This window comes from Lissotriton helveticus, chromosome 3_1 (assembly GCF_964261635.1).
Source record: "Lissotriton helveticus chromosome 3_1, aLisHel1.1, whole genome shotgun sequence".
Taxonomy (NCBI): Eukaryota; Metazoa; Chordata; class Amphibia; order Caudata; family Salamandridae; genus Lissotriton; species Lissotriton helveticus.
This window is the reverse complement of record NC_136061.1, coordinates 1,244,359,723-1,244,378,848: the sequence shown is the minus strand read 5'-3', so window position 1 is coordinate 1,244,378,848 and position 19,126 is coordinate 1,244,359,723. Positions and strand designations below refer to the sequence as shown.

The 19,126-nt window shown below is 43.4% G+C and overlaps 1 protein-coding gene across 12 annotated transcripts in view; it reads left to right on the top strand.

Moving 5' to 3' along the window:
- Positions 1–360: 360 nt before the first annotated feature.
- The window catches only part of PUM1 (pumilio RNA binding family member 1), a 993,892-nt gene continuing 975,126 nt past the window's right edge, over positions 361–19,126 (top strand). For 9 of the 12 annotated variants that reach the window (XM_078681895.1, XM_078681893.1, XM_078681889.1 and 6 more), the window contains exon 1: positions 369–473. The gene's annotated coding sequence lies outside the window, so the exon portion shown is untranslated. Of the gene's footprint in view, positions 474–19,126 lie in introns of all 12 variants that reach the window. The other 3 variants (XM_078681891.1, XM_078681883.1, XM_078681894.1) reach the window with 2 other exon arrangements.

Sequence of the window (19,126 nt, the reverse complement as noted above, 5' to 3'; positions counted from 1 at the left end):
AACTCATACACCAGAACTAAAAGGAATCACCCATAGGGGCGAAAAAATCGTGGAGACGGTCTTCGTCCTGTGAGTTCAGAGTACTTATCTAGTTTGTCTGCGATGCGAGCTAAAAAATAAAAAAGCCAAATCTTCCTGACAGCTCACTGTCACTGCGAGAATAGAGCGCGAAAGGTGACCAGTCGCGGGACGGGTCCCTTCCATGCACACCAACTGGATCACGGATTCACAGCTGTTCCTGAGCTGTCTGTACGCGACTTCCGCTACCCAACCTGACGCGCGCCGCCGTTGCCAAGGTGACGCCCAGCTGCCCTGGCCCCCCCCGCTCTGGCCGCAGCCGCCATGACGCTCCCAGCATGCAGCGCGCGCTCCGCCACTGGTCGGCCCCCAGAGCGCCGCCATGTTGTCGGAGTGAAAGGCAGAGAGGCAGACTGGTCCTCTCCGACATCCAGCCTCATCCTACCGCCCCACCAGTGAGTATCCACTCTGCAGGGTGTTCGGCAACTGTCCTGGGTACGAGCTGTCCGTTCCGCCCTTCGTGCTTCTCCGGTGTGCTACCGGACCGAGGGGAGGAGATCGTGGAGGCGCACCCCCCCTCCCTTTTGCCAGGAAGCCAGGCCAGGCCCCTATTGTTAGCAGAGCAGAGAGCTGGAGGCCGCGGGGGAAAGGGGGCAGGGCTATGTAATGCACCCCCCCTAAAGGCCCCTCGGCTACCTTCAGCTATGCTATTCGTACTGTGCCCCCTCATCAGTCATATACCGGTGCAGGGCGGTGGTGTCTTCTTTTCTTTCCTGAACCACAGTTGTGTTTGTTTATTTTCAGTAATCCTACTCAGGCACCCTTTTACTACTTGACAGTCTTACTGTTATGCGTGTCCTCTAATTGTTTGTCTTATTCCATTGGAAGCCCTTTGTGCAGTTTTATGGGGATAATGCCTGGTCCGCTTTTTAACACTGCTGTGTCTTTGGTGTAAATTGATTCAATATATGTTTTTATACGAGCAAGTAATGCATTTAGAGGAAGTGAGGCTGTACATCTGTTTGAGCTATCATTGTCGGTAGACTTAATATGTACGTATATATTCACCTACATGAATTGTGTCTATATGTTATACGCTTGCATGTGTGTTTGTGTATTTATACAAATCCACCAATATCTTTATACAATACTACCCTGTATAGTTATTTTGCTTCTTGCCTCTGATTTACTTCGTTTCTCATGGTTTGATTTTCGTGTATATGTATCACTTAAACATAGAGCGTTGTACTTTTTTTGTGAGAGATCTAACTCAGAGCCTTGTGTGTACGGTGCATGTGTCAAGAACACTGTTTAAACCCTTGCGTTCAGATGTACACACGGCCTGTCTGGTTCACGTCTCCAGGTGCTCTGAAGTTTTTCTCTTTTGTTTTTATCGAGCTCTTTGCACGTTCGCCTTTTTACATTGTCCATGGTTGTAAAACAATTGTTTATCTTTTTTGGTATCGACGTTCGAACTGGCAGAAGAGAACTGTCATTATTTAAGGCTGATCTGTGACAGCCAAAATGGAAGATCACACTGATGTACTTTATTATTGAGTTGGAAGCTGCACCGCTTTGCCCCAGTTTACCCACTCTTAAACTTTGTAGGAGCTTTGTGATTTGTGTGTATATGAAGGCTTTCCAGCCTACTCGCTTCCCGCTGCATGTCTCCCGTAAGGGTTCTGACTGAAAATGTCATCTTAACTAAAGTGTTTTTTTTCTCTTCAGCTATGATGGTTTTGATGAACAGTAACCTATACGTTTGTGTACCTCGTTTTGGAACTGTACATTAATAGCTTCTGACTGTTCTGAAAACTGTCTGTTTTTGTTCACTTTGCTCTGTGCTAGTGGGTGCCGAAATGCAAAGAAAACAAGCATTAAAACGCAATAGATCTCGCCTTTCATTAAGTTAAAGCCATTTGCTTTGCTATTCATTAGCAAAGCAAATGGCTTTAACTTAATCAAAGGCAAGACCTATTGAATTTTCAATGCTTGTTTTCTTTGTCTACAGGTATGCTTATCTTTTTTTTTTTTGTCGCACTCACTGCTCCTTTTCTCCACTCTCTCCTCTCTTTGTCCCCTACTCATACTCAATAAAGAATGACTCCTAGCCCTTATTAAACCCGGGGTGCTAAGTATTATGTAATTATACCTATTATAATGTTAAACATGCAGGCAAGCTTGCAGCGTAGTCACAAAAAGTTCACATTTCAAAGTAAAATACGAGTGTACTGTTTGCATGCCACGTTGCTATGAACAATATCATTTTTATGATGCAGCAAAAATTACCTCCTTTGCTTTTTCGGGGAGCATGAAGGAAGTTTTTCATTGCTCATGATGTAATCTAGGTCTATGTCTGGCAGTGGCTGTGTAAATGTCAGCATTTCGAACCTGGCTTCCTGATTCCACAGTCTGCAGATCTGGTCGTTATGTCACATCTTGTCTCCAAATATTTATAAAACTAGAAATAAAAATAATAGGTAGCTAACAAAGATGTGCTAAGGATCCATATGATCAGAGTTTGCATGACCACATAGAATTTGAACAAGCACCTAAATAAAGGACTAGGTTGGAGGGAGTCGTTGATTTAAATATATGTATATTTTAATGTTGATTTTTGATTTTCGTTCATCTTTGGGGCAAAATCCGTAATAACGCATTTTAAACTGAGATTATCATTTGGAATAATTTATCAAAATGACCACACTCTTCCAACCAAACGCAGTATACGAACAGGGCATTTTTTACAAGTTAAATCATTTCGAAACTTTTTGCACAACCCCCTAGCTGTTTTATTTTCTCTGTGGTAATAACTATTTGTTTGGAAATAATTCAAATGTGTATGAGACAAACTTTTCACCCTCAATAAAAAAAATGTATCTATGATACATTTTTTTCCCTTTCTTTAAAATGTTTTGTTCCCATCCACTGGGAAGAGGCGATATTAATTACTTTTCGTTTTGAACGTCATTAGCCGGGTCTGGTGGCCCAGTGGACTAATGCGTCTACTGCAGGGGCCTGTGTTCGACCTCCTGGTCACAGGTTCAAATCCCAGCGGGTCCACTCAGCCTTTCATCCATCTGAGGTCGATAAATGAGTACCATTGAGTTGGGTAACAACAAACATCTGTTATTCAGCGCCAAGATACCCGTAGTGGTGAACGTGTGCTTTACAAATACACATGTTATGTTATTAGAAAATCGCCTCCTCCGGGTTTCCGTCCCGAAAATTACACCCGCGCATTTGTTTCTTATTGTTCCTAGTCTGACTGATTTTAAGTGCAAACGGGAACTTCACCAATTGTCTTTAATACAACGAGAGCCCCACGCCCCCTGGTGTAAACTGACGTTCTGTGTGATACAGCGCCCTTTGCATGTTTTTTTCAGTATTGTGTACACATTAATTTTAGACAGGCCAATATCTGTCTTCTGTTTACAGGTGTCCTCTCTCATCTCTTCTGCTGTAAGCACAAGTGGAAAACAATAAAGTGTGCACATTGTCACTATAGGAAAACAGTATTTTATATACACACACACAGAAACGTGTGTCTGAGAAATGCACACAGCCGGGCTTATCTCCGCCGCGCCTTCGTGGTGAGCAGAGCAAGCACTGAGCATCACGCACTATACGCAACGCACTGTTACTGGGGCGGGGGAAGGGGGTCAATTCTGTACACGACTCCAGAAAACACACAGGCCTTGAGGAAAGGAGGGCCACATTCTGCTGCAGGGATGTGTGCTTTGAAACCAGCGCTCGCCAGGCAGCCACAGTTTATTGCATTCTGCTGCAGGGATGTGTGCTTTAAAACAAGCGCTCGCCAGGCAGCTACGGTTTATTTTTGCATCGTGAAAGTGAAAGCGAGATGCAAAAATAAAGACGCAGTGGAGCTTGTCTTTATGGCGCCATGTGTTGAAACACATGGCCCCATAAAGATAAGAAACCTTTTACTTCAGAAGGAAAGCAGGCGAGCCCGTCCAAGTGGGCTGGCTGAAAAAGTCTAAAGTACACGTCAAAAAGAGCTCTTTTCCAATGGCTGTCCACCGTTTAGCATAAACGGTGATGCCAGCCAATAGAACGGAGGGGCGGGGCTTAAAGCCCTTTACTGAAGCTACTCCGAAACACAAAATCTCGCTGAGCGGCTGCACATGTGCGCAGCCACGCTAGCCGAGACCTAAAAACGAGTGAGTATAGGAACAAATTCATATTTTAATTTTCTGGATATTTTATCCTTAAATTAAAATCTGAAAGTGGCTTGCCACCTTCGTTTTTTTCACCAGCTCTTTCCATCTGAGTTTGTAAGAGCATTCTCTTGAATGTGACCATTGAATCCAGGGCACTTTTTGAGCGCATAAATGGATTGTTATCTAGATTTCCCTTCAGTCTTTTAGTATTGCCACTGACCTTTTATTAATACTTTGTTTCGAAAATGCTTCATTCCGTTGTGAATTTGGGTAGCATTTACCGGCATGCGTTGATGTTCTGTTAAGTTTACGTTAGAATTTGGACAGCCAGTCTCAAATGTAAAATACTACCTAACCGCACACTTGCATTCAGAGTGAGTTACAAAAGATAATATGATTTTTTTAAAGCATTTTACACGGTAGGATTCGACCCATACCCATCTCTCTTGAATTTGTGCAATTTGGCTTTATATTAACATTGCTTTTCAATTCACACATTTGAGAAGCATTAATTTCTCACGTGGAGTGTTTGGGTGTTAAAACTCGTAGCTTGCGGTCAGTTTGTTCCTGTCTAAAATGTGTCCATGTCTAGATTTGGTATATTTACGAAACTGCTCCTAAATCGCATTCAGTTTAATTTAAAACCCATTCTCAATGACATCTGCTGGCTGGTCCCTACATTTTTAGAGCCCCCCCATCTGTGCTTACTATCGATTTCAGTTTAAATGCTAAAATTGAAAGGGTGAGGGGAGGTAACGGTTTGGTGATGTTGATTTCCTGTTTGTTAAATTGCTTCTTCCCCCTGCTCAACACATTTGACAGCTTCAAAATACAATTAACGTTCAGGAAGTTAAAACAGAGTCTAATTTTAGTTAGTCTTGTTTTTTTTTTTTTTTTAAACCTTATTTTTTGCCATGCTTTATGTTTCTGAACGTACTTAGCAAACTTGCTCATATCGTTTTAAACTCATTTATCTAGCGAATTGCCACAATTTCCTTGTTTCAGTGCTTTTCAACAGTTTGCCAAATTGTGTTCCAGGTATTCTCCTAAAAGTTATTTTGTTGTGGTATACTCTGATATTATTATCATCGAATATCTAAAAAGAGTCTAAAATCTGGGTAAAATTGCTTAAGATCATTCCAGAGGCATGGGAAAGCTTCACATTAGCTATAAAGTTAATGTACAGGAGTTGGAATTTGAAACAATGGTTGACTTTGGGAGCTAAAGTGTTGATTTACTGTGTGGGGAATTAGACCTCTGTTCCAGTGGCATGGCAGTAGTGACCACAATTGTATTTACATAATTATCTTGTATCCTGTTCTTATGAGCTCCAATTGTGACACAATGTGCTGTGTCCATCAGGTTGTTTTTGCTCTTTTTCTGTGGGGAAACCTCTATTGTCTGTTACCTTCCATAGTTTCTCCTGCAATCCCCAGCTCATTTTCTTGGCCTTCAATGAACACCTTGATTTCTCGATACGTTTGAGCTTGGTACTTAGCAGGTATCATTGTTCACTAAAAAACGGTCTAGGCCTGTGGACAACATTTCAGACACCTGTACCGGTGCCCCGGGAGGCTTCGAGACAATAGTTTATTTCATGCTTCAACGTACAACACCTTGCTACACAGAAGGTACTTTTTGTGTCCCTTGTTTCTAAAATATAACACGCAGTGCTACAAGGAAGCCCTCAAACTTTGTTACAAGAGGGACTCAAGGGAAATGAACCTTGCAGTTGCGGCATATATTTACTCAGCATGGAAAGCAACAAGATCTCATTTGAGACGAGCCAGGATTATTTGGCTGCTGAAGGGTACAACGTGTTTTTTTCTACTGGCCGCTTTTCTGACTCTAGAAAGTTCCTTAAAAACAGCATGAATGTACACCGTTAAATTATGAGTAACTTTTATATTAGGTTTGTGTTTTAATATCTGTGGTTACATCATAAAATTGGGGTTTTAAATCAAGATTGTCTTATTAGATTTTTTTAATGAGTTGCATTTATATAAATGTGTTGAATGCAGTATTGAATGGAGTTTCGATATTTACATTGCAACAACTGTTAGTCATTTTGCACATCATAAATTATAATGCATTTTTATTGTATTGCTATTTCGACTAAAACAATAAAGGTACTTTGATATATTTGGACAAAGACATTTAGATTACTGTTTTGTGTGTCTTGAGGCGTCTTCATAAGCACCCACACCAGGGCTCCACCTTTGTGGGTTGGGTATAAGTCTTCTCTTGGCTTTTGTGTATTAATGCAGACATCATGATGAGTTCAGGAATAGTAAGAAGAATGTACAGCTAGTTTGTCTGTGCCATCAGGTTACTTCTAGGGTGGAATCATTTTAGGGATTTCACTTGAGGATTGACCTGCCATAACTGCAGTTTGATTGGGTACAGCAGAATAGCTCCCATCCTCTTGTGGTTCTTCACTTCACTCTCTTCAGTTCATGTCTAAGAAAGATTAAATTAATTGCAACTTTTTTTCCCGAAAACATTTCAGCTTGGTCGCCTTGAGCTGCTCTCGAAATGCACCTTTCCAATTGTACTGTTCCTGTGATTTCTCCTTCCCTGTTGGTCACAGCTGTTCATACCACTACATTTTCACTGTCTCCCATCTCTATTGTAGCTGCTGCTGTTTCAGCAGTAGAAATTAGTGCTTCAGTATTTTATGGTCTTCCACCAGATCGATTTGGTGTGTAGGTTGATTTTGACTCAAGATGCTATAACTTTTGACCGGTATATATGCTTTTTAGGTCTCGGCTAAGCGCGCGGAAGCGCGTTCTCGCCAGAGACCTTTTGTCGGCGTGTCTGCTTTCCAGGAGACAATCCTGGCCGCACGCATCTCCTTGGAGGCGATTTGAAACTGGCACGCGCACAAGTACGAGCGCTCAATTGACTTTGTTGCAGGTTTCTTGCAATGCGCGTTTAGAGTGCGGCAATGCACGTTTAGAGTGCGGGTAAACGTGTAACTTTCAGTTTCTTTTAAGCAGCGTGTTTCATGGCATGATCGAAAATGCACCATATCGTAAGGTGTTCCGAAAGCAGCGTGTTTCAGGACATCAGCGACGTTGTTTAAGGAAATGCTGCGTGTTTGCCTAAAGGGTCTGTTCTTTAATAAAAAGCAGCGTGTTTAATGGCATGATCGAAAATGCTCTATATCGTAAGGTGTTCCGAAAGCAGCTAAATGGCGACGCCGTTTATAAAGATGTAGTTATATAGTGTGGCGTTATTTGAGAAAATGCTGCGCGTTTGCTTTAAAAACACGTGCTTTAATGTGTGCAGAGGCAGAGAAGAGAGATGTGCTTTAAGATGACACGTTGTTTAATAAAACGCAGAAGCAGAGAACATAGAGACATGCATTGAATAGCGGCACAAGTAATGCATTGAATAGCGGCACAAGTAGAAAACCGTGGCATAAGCATACTATTGAAGCATAAGCAGGGAACAAAGGTACATACAAAGAACAGATGGTAGGCAAGGACTAGTGGACAGTAGAGGGACAGCAGAGGCACAAGCAAGCATGGAATAGAGGCACAAGCAGAAGCATGGAATAGAGGCACAAGCAGAGAACATAGAGACATGCATTGAAGAGTGGCATAAGTCATGCATTGAATAGCGGCACAAGTAGAAAACAGTGGCACAAGCATAGTATTGAAGCATAAGCAGGGAACAAAGGTACATACAAAGAACAGATGGTAGGCAAGGATTAGTGGACAGCAGAGGCACAAGCAGTGGTCAGTGTGGCAACTGATTGCGAATAGTGGCACAAGCATACAATAGAAGCATAGAATGAAGATGAGTAGAGAATATAGAGACATGCATTGAATAGCTGCAGAAGTAGAAAACAGTGGCACAAGTATACAATAAAAGCATAAGCAGGAGACAAAGGTACATACAAGGAACAGATGGTAAGCAAGGGCTAGTGGACAGCAGAGGCACAAGCAAGTATAGAATGGAGATACAAGCATGGAATAGAGGCACAAGCAGAGAACATAGAGACATGCATTGAATAGCGTCACAAGTTATGCATTGAATAGCGGCAGAAGTAGAAAGCAGTGGCATAAGCATACTATTGAAGCATAAGCAGGGAACATACATACAAAGAACAGATGGTAGGCAAGGACTAGTAGACAGCAGAGGGACAGAAGGTACATACAAAGAACAGATGGTAGGCAAGGACTAGTGGACAGCAAAGGCACAAGCAGTAGTCGGTGTGGCAACTGATTGCAAACAGTGGCAAACACCATACATGCATGCGCATACACACAGACACACACACGAGCGGGCATGCACGCACATACAGACACACACCCCCGCACACATACACTCGCGCGCACACACACACACACACGAGTGCACCGCCACCCCCCCCCCGCACACATACACACACACAAGTGCACCAAGACCCCCCCCCCCCAGCCCTTTTTAACTTACCGGGCCAATCTCTGGGGACTCCGCCCTCAGCACGCGGCAGGGGCAGGCACCGGGCATGTGCCTCGTGCCCCCTCCGCAGAGTTCATGCTGCGGCTCTTGCCAGCTCGTTTCCCGGGGCACCCTCTTGGTCAAGGGAGCCTCGCAACACTTGAGCAACCTCCTGCTGGCGGCCCCGGGGCTCTCCACTGCTCACAGGAGCCCCGGGCCGCGATACGCATTTACTCCGCCTGCCTCCTCTTCCGGTCCGTACGCGGCCCCGCCCCCGTCACAGGCGACATTGCCTGACTTCCGGTCCGGACGCGGCAGAATTCCGGCGGCATTTTCTGCCACACAAACCTTGTTTTTATTTAAAACCGGCCACAGTTATCTGGGGACTCTTGTAGTTCACTATCCCCATGATTGTGACCAGTCGCTGTTACCAACCTTAAATTGATTTCGTGAGCTTTCTTTTGTGGAAAATAAGTTTCTGTTCGCCGATAACACATAGTAGTACATCTAGCGTATTGTTCTCTGCGTTATTGCATGAAGAGGAGTGTCTCGGGTCAAAGGTGAGTCGGGGTTGCAGGCATGGTTCATGACACCAACAGTCCTTGAACAGCAGTCTTGCCAACACAGACCTCATAAGCGGCGAGAAACACAACCCCTGCGTTTCTGCATGAAGAGGAGTGTCTCGGGTCAAAGGTGAGTCGGGGTTGCAGGCATGGTTCATGACACCAACAGTCCTTCAACAGCAGTCTTGCCAACACTGACAACATAAGCGGCTGTGGCTTGTAGAGAACACACATCCTGTGCGAGGATAATGACCACTCGGCTTCGTGTAATAATTATGTAATCAAGTGTCTGGCTAAATCAAACTATTACCATCTGTGTCAGCTGTATCTTGTCCAACCTATACCAGAAGGTCAAGGAAGCGCGGGGCCTAACTTACATTCTTATACAAAGTACCCAGCTTCCTAGTTATAAGACAATACTCTCACCTTTGACACCGTGGTCCCTACAACATATCTGATTTGGAGAAGTTGCAGACAGAGCCGAAGAGCCGTAGTGAGTGTCAGGATGAGAAAACAAGCATTTGCAATACAATAGGTCTCACATTTGCGAGAGTTTAAACTATTGGCATTGTAATTGACTGCCTTTTATTTACGTTTTAAAAACCAACACATAAATAAAAGGCATTGCCATTTACAATGCCAATGGCTCTAACTCTAACTGCGAGACCTATTGCATTGCAAATGCTTGTTCTAACTCTAATTGCTGTGGTGATTCTGAACAGCATACTGCTGATTTTTTTGTGTATTCATATGCAAAGGGCTGTAGTTCAAGTTCAAAAATTTGTATAGCGCACTACTCACCCAGAGGGTCTCAAGGCGCTTGGGGGAGGGGGGGTACATTACTTATCGAATATCCAAGTTTTTAGTTGCTTTCTGAAGGAGAGGTGGTTCTGTGTAAGGCGAGGTGGGGAGAGAATTCCAGGTTTTGGCCGCTACTTAGGAGAAGGATCTCTTCCCCCCCCCCCCCCCCATGGTGGATCTATGGATGCGCGGAATTGCGGCGAGGGCTTGATTGGACGATCGTAGTTGGCGGGTGGGGGTGTAGAAGGACAGTCGCGTGTTGAGGCATTCGGGTCCTAGGTCGTAGAGGGCTTTGTGTGCATGGGTGAGGAGACGGAACGTTATTCTCTTGTTGACGGGGAGCCAGTGGAGATCTTTCAGGTGGCCGGAGATGTGAGCTTGGCGGGGGATGTCTAGGATGAGTCTGGCTGATGCGTTTTGGATGCGTTGGAGTTTTTTCTGTAGTTTGGCTGTGGTTCCGGCGTAAAGGGTGTTTCCGTAATCTAGTCGGCTTGTGACCAGTGCGTGGGTGATAGTCTTTCTTGTTTCGGTGGGGATCCAGCGGAAGATTTTTTTGAGCATGCGTAGGGTGTTGAAGCATGATGATGAGACGGCGTTGACTTGTCTGGTCATCGAGAGGGAGGAGTCCAGGATGAAGCCTAGGTTACGTGCGTGGTCCTTAGGTATGGGTGCGGTTCCCAGGGCCGGTGGCCACCATGAGTCGTCCTAGGCAGCGGGGGATGAACCTAAGATGAGGACTTCCGTTTTGTCCAAGTTGAAGAGGGTGGGACTGAGTAATGATCCTTGTGGTACACCGCAGATGACTTCGGTAGCCTCTGATCTGAAAGGGGGGAGGCGGACTCTCGGGGTTCTTCCGGCGAGGAACGAGATGATCCAGTCCAATGCTTTTCCTTGTATTCCGACATTGCTGAGGCGTTGTATGAGGGTGCTATGACAGACTGTGTCAAATGCTGCGGAGAGGTCCAGTAGGATGAGGGCAGCTGTTTCTCCGTTGTCCAGTAGAGTTTGAATGTCGTCTGTTGCTGCGATGAGGGCGGTTTCGGTGCTGTGTTTGGCTCGGAAGCCGGACTGTGAGGGGTCCAGGGATTTGTTGGATTCGAGGAAGGCGGCAAGCTGACTGTTGACGACTTTCTCAATGACTTTGGCAGGGAATGGGAGGAGCGAGACGGGGCGGTAGTTCTTAAGTTCAGTGGGGTCTGCTGTGGGTTTCTTCAGAAGGGCGCTGAGTTCGGCATGTTTCCAGCTTTCCGGGAAGGTAGCGGAGTTGAAGGAGCAGTTGATGACTTCACGGAGATGGGGTGCGATAATGGAGTCTGCTTTGTTGAAAATGTGATGGGGACATGAGTCGGTTGGCGATCCCGAGTCAGTGGAGTTCATTAGGCGGACGGTGTCTTCAGTGGTGATTGGGTTCCAGGCGCAAAGGTTGTTAGAGAGCGGTGTTGGTTCGGAGGTGGGTGGAGAGGACTGGTCATCGGACTGGATTGGGTTGACATTAGGTGAGAATTGTGTTGCAAGCCAAAATTGTTTTACTTATTGGTCTGGCATCTTGAGGATTGGTTGTAAGATACAATAGTCTGTGAGCTCAGACAAAGCTGAGTGATGGAGTTTTGGGTAAAATTAATTCTGGACCTAGAAGCACTTTGTATGTTGATCACACCCATCACACCCAATTCTGCAGTTTGCCCAATCACTGATAATCACCCAAATCAAACAGAATGGTAGGCAAATGGGGGAGAAATAGGGGTGAAGAAGCCTCCTACAGATCTTCCTCCTTGCCCAGTAGTGGAGTCGGGGCTCATTATCTCACTTAGCTTTGCCAGCTTGTCCTGGACCGTTGCCCCTTCCTCGGCTCTTTTCCATTTCGTCCCCTACCCACTCCACTGCCCCCACCCGCTTGAGGTGAGATCCACAAAAAGTGAGGAAAAATGCCAGACCGACATAGTGCTGTGAAAACGGGCATCCACTGTTTGCTATTGACAAGGCAATAGCAGCATTTAAATTCATCTCATTGGTCCTTGTTATAATGAGTGAGAACAGAGATTTGCAGGCGGCAGTCATTGATTTTGTCAAAGTGACTGTGTCTGCAAGACTTGTCAGGTTGGGTTGTAGTCTCATCGAGCACTGCCGGCAGGACATTATATCTGATGTGGTGTTGGGAATTCATGGGCAGCATGTTGCTCTGGGCCGGCTGCAGTCACTGTGTGAATAAATGAATAAGAATTTGTATAGAACACTTTTAACCAGGAAAAGGCTGACTTGGCACCAAAAGGAATAGGTGTCACCTAATCAGAAAAAGGGTACGTTGTCAGAAAAATGCTTCTTAAAAGCTTAGTGTCATTGCTCAAAGATGCTGGTTAAAGTAATTGGCTTTAGGAGTGATTCCTGAGAAGACACAGCATCAAAAACAAGACCCATTACTTTTTAGATTCAACCAGAATGATTGCTATATTTGAATGTTTGTTTCAGGGGGGAGCATAAGGAGTAAAAATAGGTCACGTACCAATGTTAGGGCCCATGAAGAGCCTTCTGTCATAGACAGAGGGCCTTAAACACACTGCACTTTTGAATGGGTAGCCGGTACCGGGAGCAGCGATTATGCCATAATCATAGAGCTTCTGTTGATGCCAAGAATTAGATTGGCCACAGCATTTTCAATGCGCTCTAGTCTTGCCTTTAAGTATGCTGGGAGTTTGATTGACAGAGGTTTATAGTTGTCTATCCGAGGCAGAATGAGCGTTTGGACGACTCTTTTACAGAAGGGCACTGTGACGAGGGATGGCTCTCCTGATCATAGAAACAAGATGAGGAAAGCTTGTCCTTGTCATCCATACAAGATCTGGGTATCAAAAATGAGACCCAGTGTGCTCAGGTACATCTCCTTTTTCACCCTCCCCTTATTATTCTAAGTTGATAGTGTCTTTTACAACAAAGGAGACAGTTGGACCAAATTACACCCAAGTCTTTTTGTTTTAAATTTTATTTTCTATAGTCTGGTGGCAGAGCTAGGTCCCAGTTCTTCGACCCGGAGAAGCGTATACATTTGCAGTTTAAGTTGATTCCCTTAGATTCCCCAAATCCGCGGTGTTGGAGATTTTTAATAGTTGTGACTAGAAAGACGGTGGGAAGCTGCATATAATTAGTTTTGGACGATTATAAAGTAGAAATAATTTGGATTTACTAATTTCAGTCTTAGAAGGTCAAATAGCACCAAGTTGAACTACCCATACCACATTTGTAGGTGTTTCAGATGAATCTTTTGCTGTGCTGCCTGATAAGTGCAGGTTTGACTCGAATAGGGATTTCCAGCTTTGCTCTTTTGAGAGAATAGGTGTTTTGATGCTTGCTAAAACTGTTTGGCGCCTCTAAATCACCCGAACGGTGATTGCCATTAATGTTGTTTTAACCCTAAACTCTTGCATTTGGATATGTCCTCATGCTTCATGATCCTAAGTAGGTTTTAAGATTTAGAAACTTGCCATTTTTGATTGGTTCCCTGTCAAATTATTCAGTAGGAAAACGTGTAATAATCTCCTTGAATTTCTGTGATCTGTGCCCTGTTGAAACCCGGTGCATGTAGCACAGCCTTGAGAATTTAATTAATCCCTCTACCGTGTAGACTTGTTTAAAACAGAGATGTGAAAGATCATATGGGATGCATGCTTCTTGGGGGACACAAGGAGGGTAAGCTTTCTCTGTACCTTATCGTTCATCTACTTTATCATTTTCTTTCAGTTTCACTAGGAGAAAGCCTGTAATGGGAGGTGTGAAAGGCCTTCTGCGGTCACCACATTTGATCTTATGATGGGGTGTCTTAACTGTTTACGGAAATTTCTCCAGCTATTTCTAAGGTGAATAGACCACAATGAAAACTATGTCCAATTTGTGGTTATTAATAAGGCAGGTCAAGCCTTCTATTTAATTACGATTCAGAAAATGGGGTGGTGATGAACAGAGTGTCTGAATTAAGCAGACCACTCTTACCCAGTCCAAAGATTAGGGCTTGATCCATCACCGTTATTTAGCTCACTGCCCCATCCCAGCTCAGAACCTGGCTATATGCAAATTAGTCTGTCCCTGGCCCAGTGCATCATGGGAACAGGGCAGACCAAACTACCTAGCCAATTCTTCACCAGAAAGGAGACAAGCTACTTAATTAATCAAATCCCCCTTGCATGATATGTATAATTAAGAGTCCATCTCCAGACAACTGTTTAGTCTTGAGGAGGCGGACCTACATTGGGGGATAGAGAGATGATGATCTGCATATCGTCAGCGTAAGATACAAAAGTAAAACCTTGTGAACAGATGGTATCAGAAAGGGGGAGGACATACAGATTAAAGAGTGGGGCTCAGGGAGGAGTCCTGCTGCACTCCACATTTTAGCTGATGATTTGCATCCCGTCACTAACCTGGAAGCTCCTCTTACTCACGAATGACTTAAGCCATTTTAAGGTGCTACCTCTAATTCCTACTTCCAAACGACAGATTAGGAAGGGCTAAGAAAGTGTGTTAAATGCCATACTTAAGTCAAGAAGACTAAGTGTCGCTGGTCTACCCTGATCGAATTCCTTTTTCAGGTCGTCCGTAGCCATCAGGAGCGATGTTTCTGTACTACAGGGTGGGCGGCATCCTGTTTGAGTAGGGCGAAGTATACTGGTAGATTCCAGGAATACTGAAAGTTATCTGTTTATCGTTTCTATAAACTTTTGCTAACAGCTGAGAGTAGTGATATAGGTCGGTACATTTCCATAACTTCAGGGTCCAGGGTTGGCTTCTTCAATAGTGGCCGTATAATAGCATGTTTCGAAGTATCCAAGACACTACAACTATCCAAAGAGGAATTGTAAATATCTATCAAGGCGGGAGCATAGTGTCTCCTGCTTTCAATAAGATTTCCTTTCTAATGGGGCCGGATCAAGCAGCGAAACTTAGTTTGTCCACACTCTTCCAACCAAACGCAGTATACGAACAGGGCATTTTTTACAAGTTAAATCATTTCGAAACTTTTTGCACAACCCCCTAGCTGTTTTATTTTCTCTGTGGTAATAACTATTTGTTTGGAAATAATTCAAATGTGTATGAGACAAACTTTTCACCCTCAATAAAAAAAATGTATCTATGATACATTTTTTTCCCTTTCTTTAAAATGTTTTGTTCCCATCCACTGGGAAGAGGCGATATTAATTACTTTTCGTTTTGAACGTCATTAGCCGGGTCTGGTGGCCCAGTGGACTAATGCGTCTACTGCAGGGGCCTGTGTTCGACCTCCTGGTCACAGGTTCAAATCCCAGCGGGTCCACTCAGCCTTTCATCCATCTGAGGTCGATAAATGAGTACCATTGAGTTGGGTAACAACAAACATCTGTTATTCAGCGCCAAGATACCCGTAGTGGTGAACGTGTGCTTTACAAATACACATGTTATGTTATTAGAAAATCGCCTCCTCCGGGTTTCCGTCCCGAAAATTACACCCGCGCATTTGTTTCTTATTGTTCCTAGTCTGACTGATTTTAAGTGCAAACGGGAACTTCACCAATTGTCTTTAATACAACGAGAGCCCCACGCCCCCTGGTGTAAACTGACGTTCTGTGTGATACAGCGCCCTTTGCATGTTTTTTTCAGTATTGTGTACACATTAATTTTAGACAGGCCAATATCTGTCTTCTGTTTACAGGTGTCCTCTCTCATCTCTTCTGCTGTAAGCACAAGTGGAAAACAATAAAGTGTGCACATTGTCACTATAGGAAAACAGTATTTTATATACACACACACAGAAACGTGTGTCTGAGAAATGCACACAGCCGGGCTTATCTCCGCCGCGCCTTCGTGGTGAGCAGAGCAAGCACTGAGCATCACGCACTATACGCAACGCACTGTTACTGGGGCGGGGGAAGGGGGTCAATTCTGTACACGACTCCAGAAAACACACAGGCCTTGAGGAAAGGAGGGCCACATTCTGCTGCAGGGATGTGTGCTTTGAAACCAGCGCTCGCCAGGCAGCCACAGTTTATTGCATTCTGCTGCAGGGATGTGTGCTTTAAAACAAGCGCTCGCCAGGCAGCTACGGTTTATTTTTGCATCGTGAAAGTGAAAGCGAGATGCAAAAATAAAGACGCAGTGGAGCTTGTCTTTATGGCGCCATGTGTTGAAACACATGGCCCCATAAAGATAAGAAACCTTTTACTTCAGAAGGAAAGCAGGCGAGCCCGTCCAAGTGGGCTGGCTGAAAAAGTCTAAAGTACACGTCAAAAAGAGCTCTTTTCCAATGGCTGTCCACCGTTTAGCATAAACGGTGATGCCAGCCAATAGAACGGAGGGGCGGGGCTTAAAGCCCTTTACTGAAGCTACTCCGAAACACAAAATCTCGCTGAGCGGCTGCACATGTGCGCAGCCACGCTAGCCGAGACCTAAAAACGAGTGAGTATAGGAACAAATTCATATTTTAATTTTCTGGATATTTTATCCTTAAATTAAAATCTGAAAGTGGCTTGCCACCTTCGTTTTTTTCACCAGCTCTTTCCATCTGAGTTTGTAAGAGCATTCTCTTGAATGTGACCATTGAATCCAGGGCACTTTTTGAGCGCATAAATGGATTGTTATCTAGATTTCCCTTCAGTCTTTTAGTATTGCCACTGACCTTTTATTAATACTTTGTTTCGAAAATGCTTCATTCCGTTGTGAATTTGGGTAGCATTTACCGGCATGCGTTGATGTTCTGTTAAGTTTACGTTAGAATTTGGACAGCCAGTCTCAAATGTAAAATACTACCTAACCGCACACTTGCATTCAGAGTGAGTTACAAAAGATAATATGATTTTTTTAAAGCATTTTACACGGTAGGATTCGACCCATACCCATCTCTCTTGAATTTGTGCAATTTGGCTTTATATTAACATTGCTTTTCAATTCACACATTTGAGAAGCATTAATTTCTCACGTGGAGTGTTTGGGTGTTAAAACTCGTAGCTTGCGGTCAGTTTGTTCCTGTCTAAAATGTGTCCATGTCTAGATTTGGTATATTTACGAAACTGCTCCTAAATCGCATTCAGTTTAATTTAAAACCCATTCTCAATGACATCTGCTGGCTGGTCCCTACATTTTTAGAGCCCCCCCATCTGTGCTTACTATCGATTTCAGTTTAAATGCTAAAATTGAAAGGGTGTGGGGAGGTAACGGTTTGGTGATGTTGATTTCCTGTTTGTTAAATTGCTTCTTCCCCCTGCTCAACACATTTGACAGCTTCAAATACAATTAACGTTCAGGAAGTTAAAACAGAGTCTAATTTTAGTTAGTCTTGTTTTTTTTTTTTTTTTAAACCTTATTTTTTGCCATGCTTTATGTTTCTGAACGTACTTAGCAAACTTGCTCATATCGTTTTAAACTCATTTATCTAGCGAATTGCCACAATTTCCTTGTTTCAGTGCTTTTCAACAGTTTGCCAAATTGTGTTCCAGGTATTCTCCTAAAAGTTATTTTGTTGTGGTATACTCTGATATTATTATCATCGAATATCTAAAAAGAGTCTAAAATCTGGGTAAAATTGCTTAAGATCATTCCAGAGGCATGGGAAAGCTTCACATTAGCTATAAAGTTAATGTACAGGAGTTGGAATTTGAAACAATGGTTGACTTTGGGAGCTAAAGTGTTGATTTACTGTGTGGGGAATTAGACCTCTGTTCCAGTGGCATGGCAGTAGTGACCACAATTGTATTTACATAATTATCTTGTATCCTGTTCTTATGAGCTCCAATTGTGACACAATGTGCTGTGTCCATCAGGTTGTTTTTGCTCTTTTTCTGTGGGGAAACCTCTATTGTCTGTTACCTTCCATAGTTTCTCCTGCAATCCCCAGCTCATTTTCTTGGCCTTCAATGAACACCTTGATTTCTCGATACGTTTGAGCTTGGTACTTAGCAGGTATCATTGTTCACTAAAAAACGGTCTAGGCCTGTGGACAACATTTCAGACACCTGTACCGGTGCCCCGGGAGGCTTCGAGACAATAGTTTATTTCATGCTTCAACGTACAACACCTTGCTACACAGAAGGTACTTTTTGTGTCCCTTGTTTCTAAAATATAACACGCAGTGCTACAAGGAAGCCCTCAAACTTTGTTACAAGAGGGACTCAAGGGAAATGAACCTTGCAGTTGCGGCATATATTTACTCAGCATGGAAAGCAACAAGATCTCATTTGAGACGAGCCAGGATTATTTGGCTGCTGAAGGGTACAACGTGTTTTTTTCTACTGGCCGCTTTTCTGACTCTAGAAAGTTCCTTAAAAACAGCATGAATGTACACCGTTAAATTATGAGTAACTTTTATATTAGGTTTGTGTTTTAATATCTGTGGTTACATCATAAAATTGGGGTTTTAAATCAAGATTGTCTTATTAGATTTTTTTAATGAGTTGCATTTATATAAATGTGTTGAATGCAGTATTGAATGGAGTTTCGATATTTACATTGCAACAACTGTTAGTCATTTTGCACATCATAAATTATAATGCATTTTTATTGTATTGCTATTTCGACTAAAACAATAAAGGTACTTTGATATATTTGGACAAAGACATTTAGATTACTGTTTTGTGTGTCTTGAGGCGTCTTCATAAGCACCCACACCAGGGCTCCACCTTTGTGGGTTGGGTATAAGTCTTCTCTTGGCTTTTGTGTATTAATGCAGACATCATGATGAGTTCAGGAATAGTAAGAAGAATGTACAGCTAGTTTGTCTGTGCCATCAGGTTACTTCTAGGGTGGAATCATTTTAGGGATTTCACTTGAGGATTGACCTGCCATAACTGCAGTTTGATTGGGTACAGCAGAATAGCTCCCATCCTCTTGTGGTTCTTCACTTCACTCTCTTCAGTTCATGTCTAAGAAAGATTAAATTAATTGCAACTTTTTTTCCCGAAAACATTTCAGCTTGGTCGCCTTGAGCTGCTCTCGAAATGCACCTTTCCAATTGTACTGTTCCTGTGATTTCTCCTTCCCTGTTGGTCACAGCTGTTCATACCACTACATTTTCACTGTCTCCCATCTCTATTGTAGCTGCTGCTGTTTCAGCAGTAGAAATTAGTGCTTCAGTATTTTATGGTCTTCCACCAGATCGATTTGGTGTGTAGGTTGATT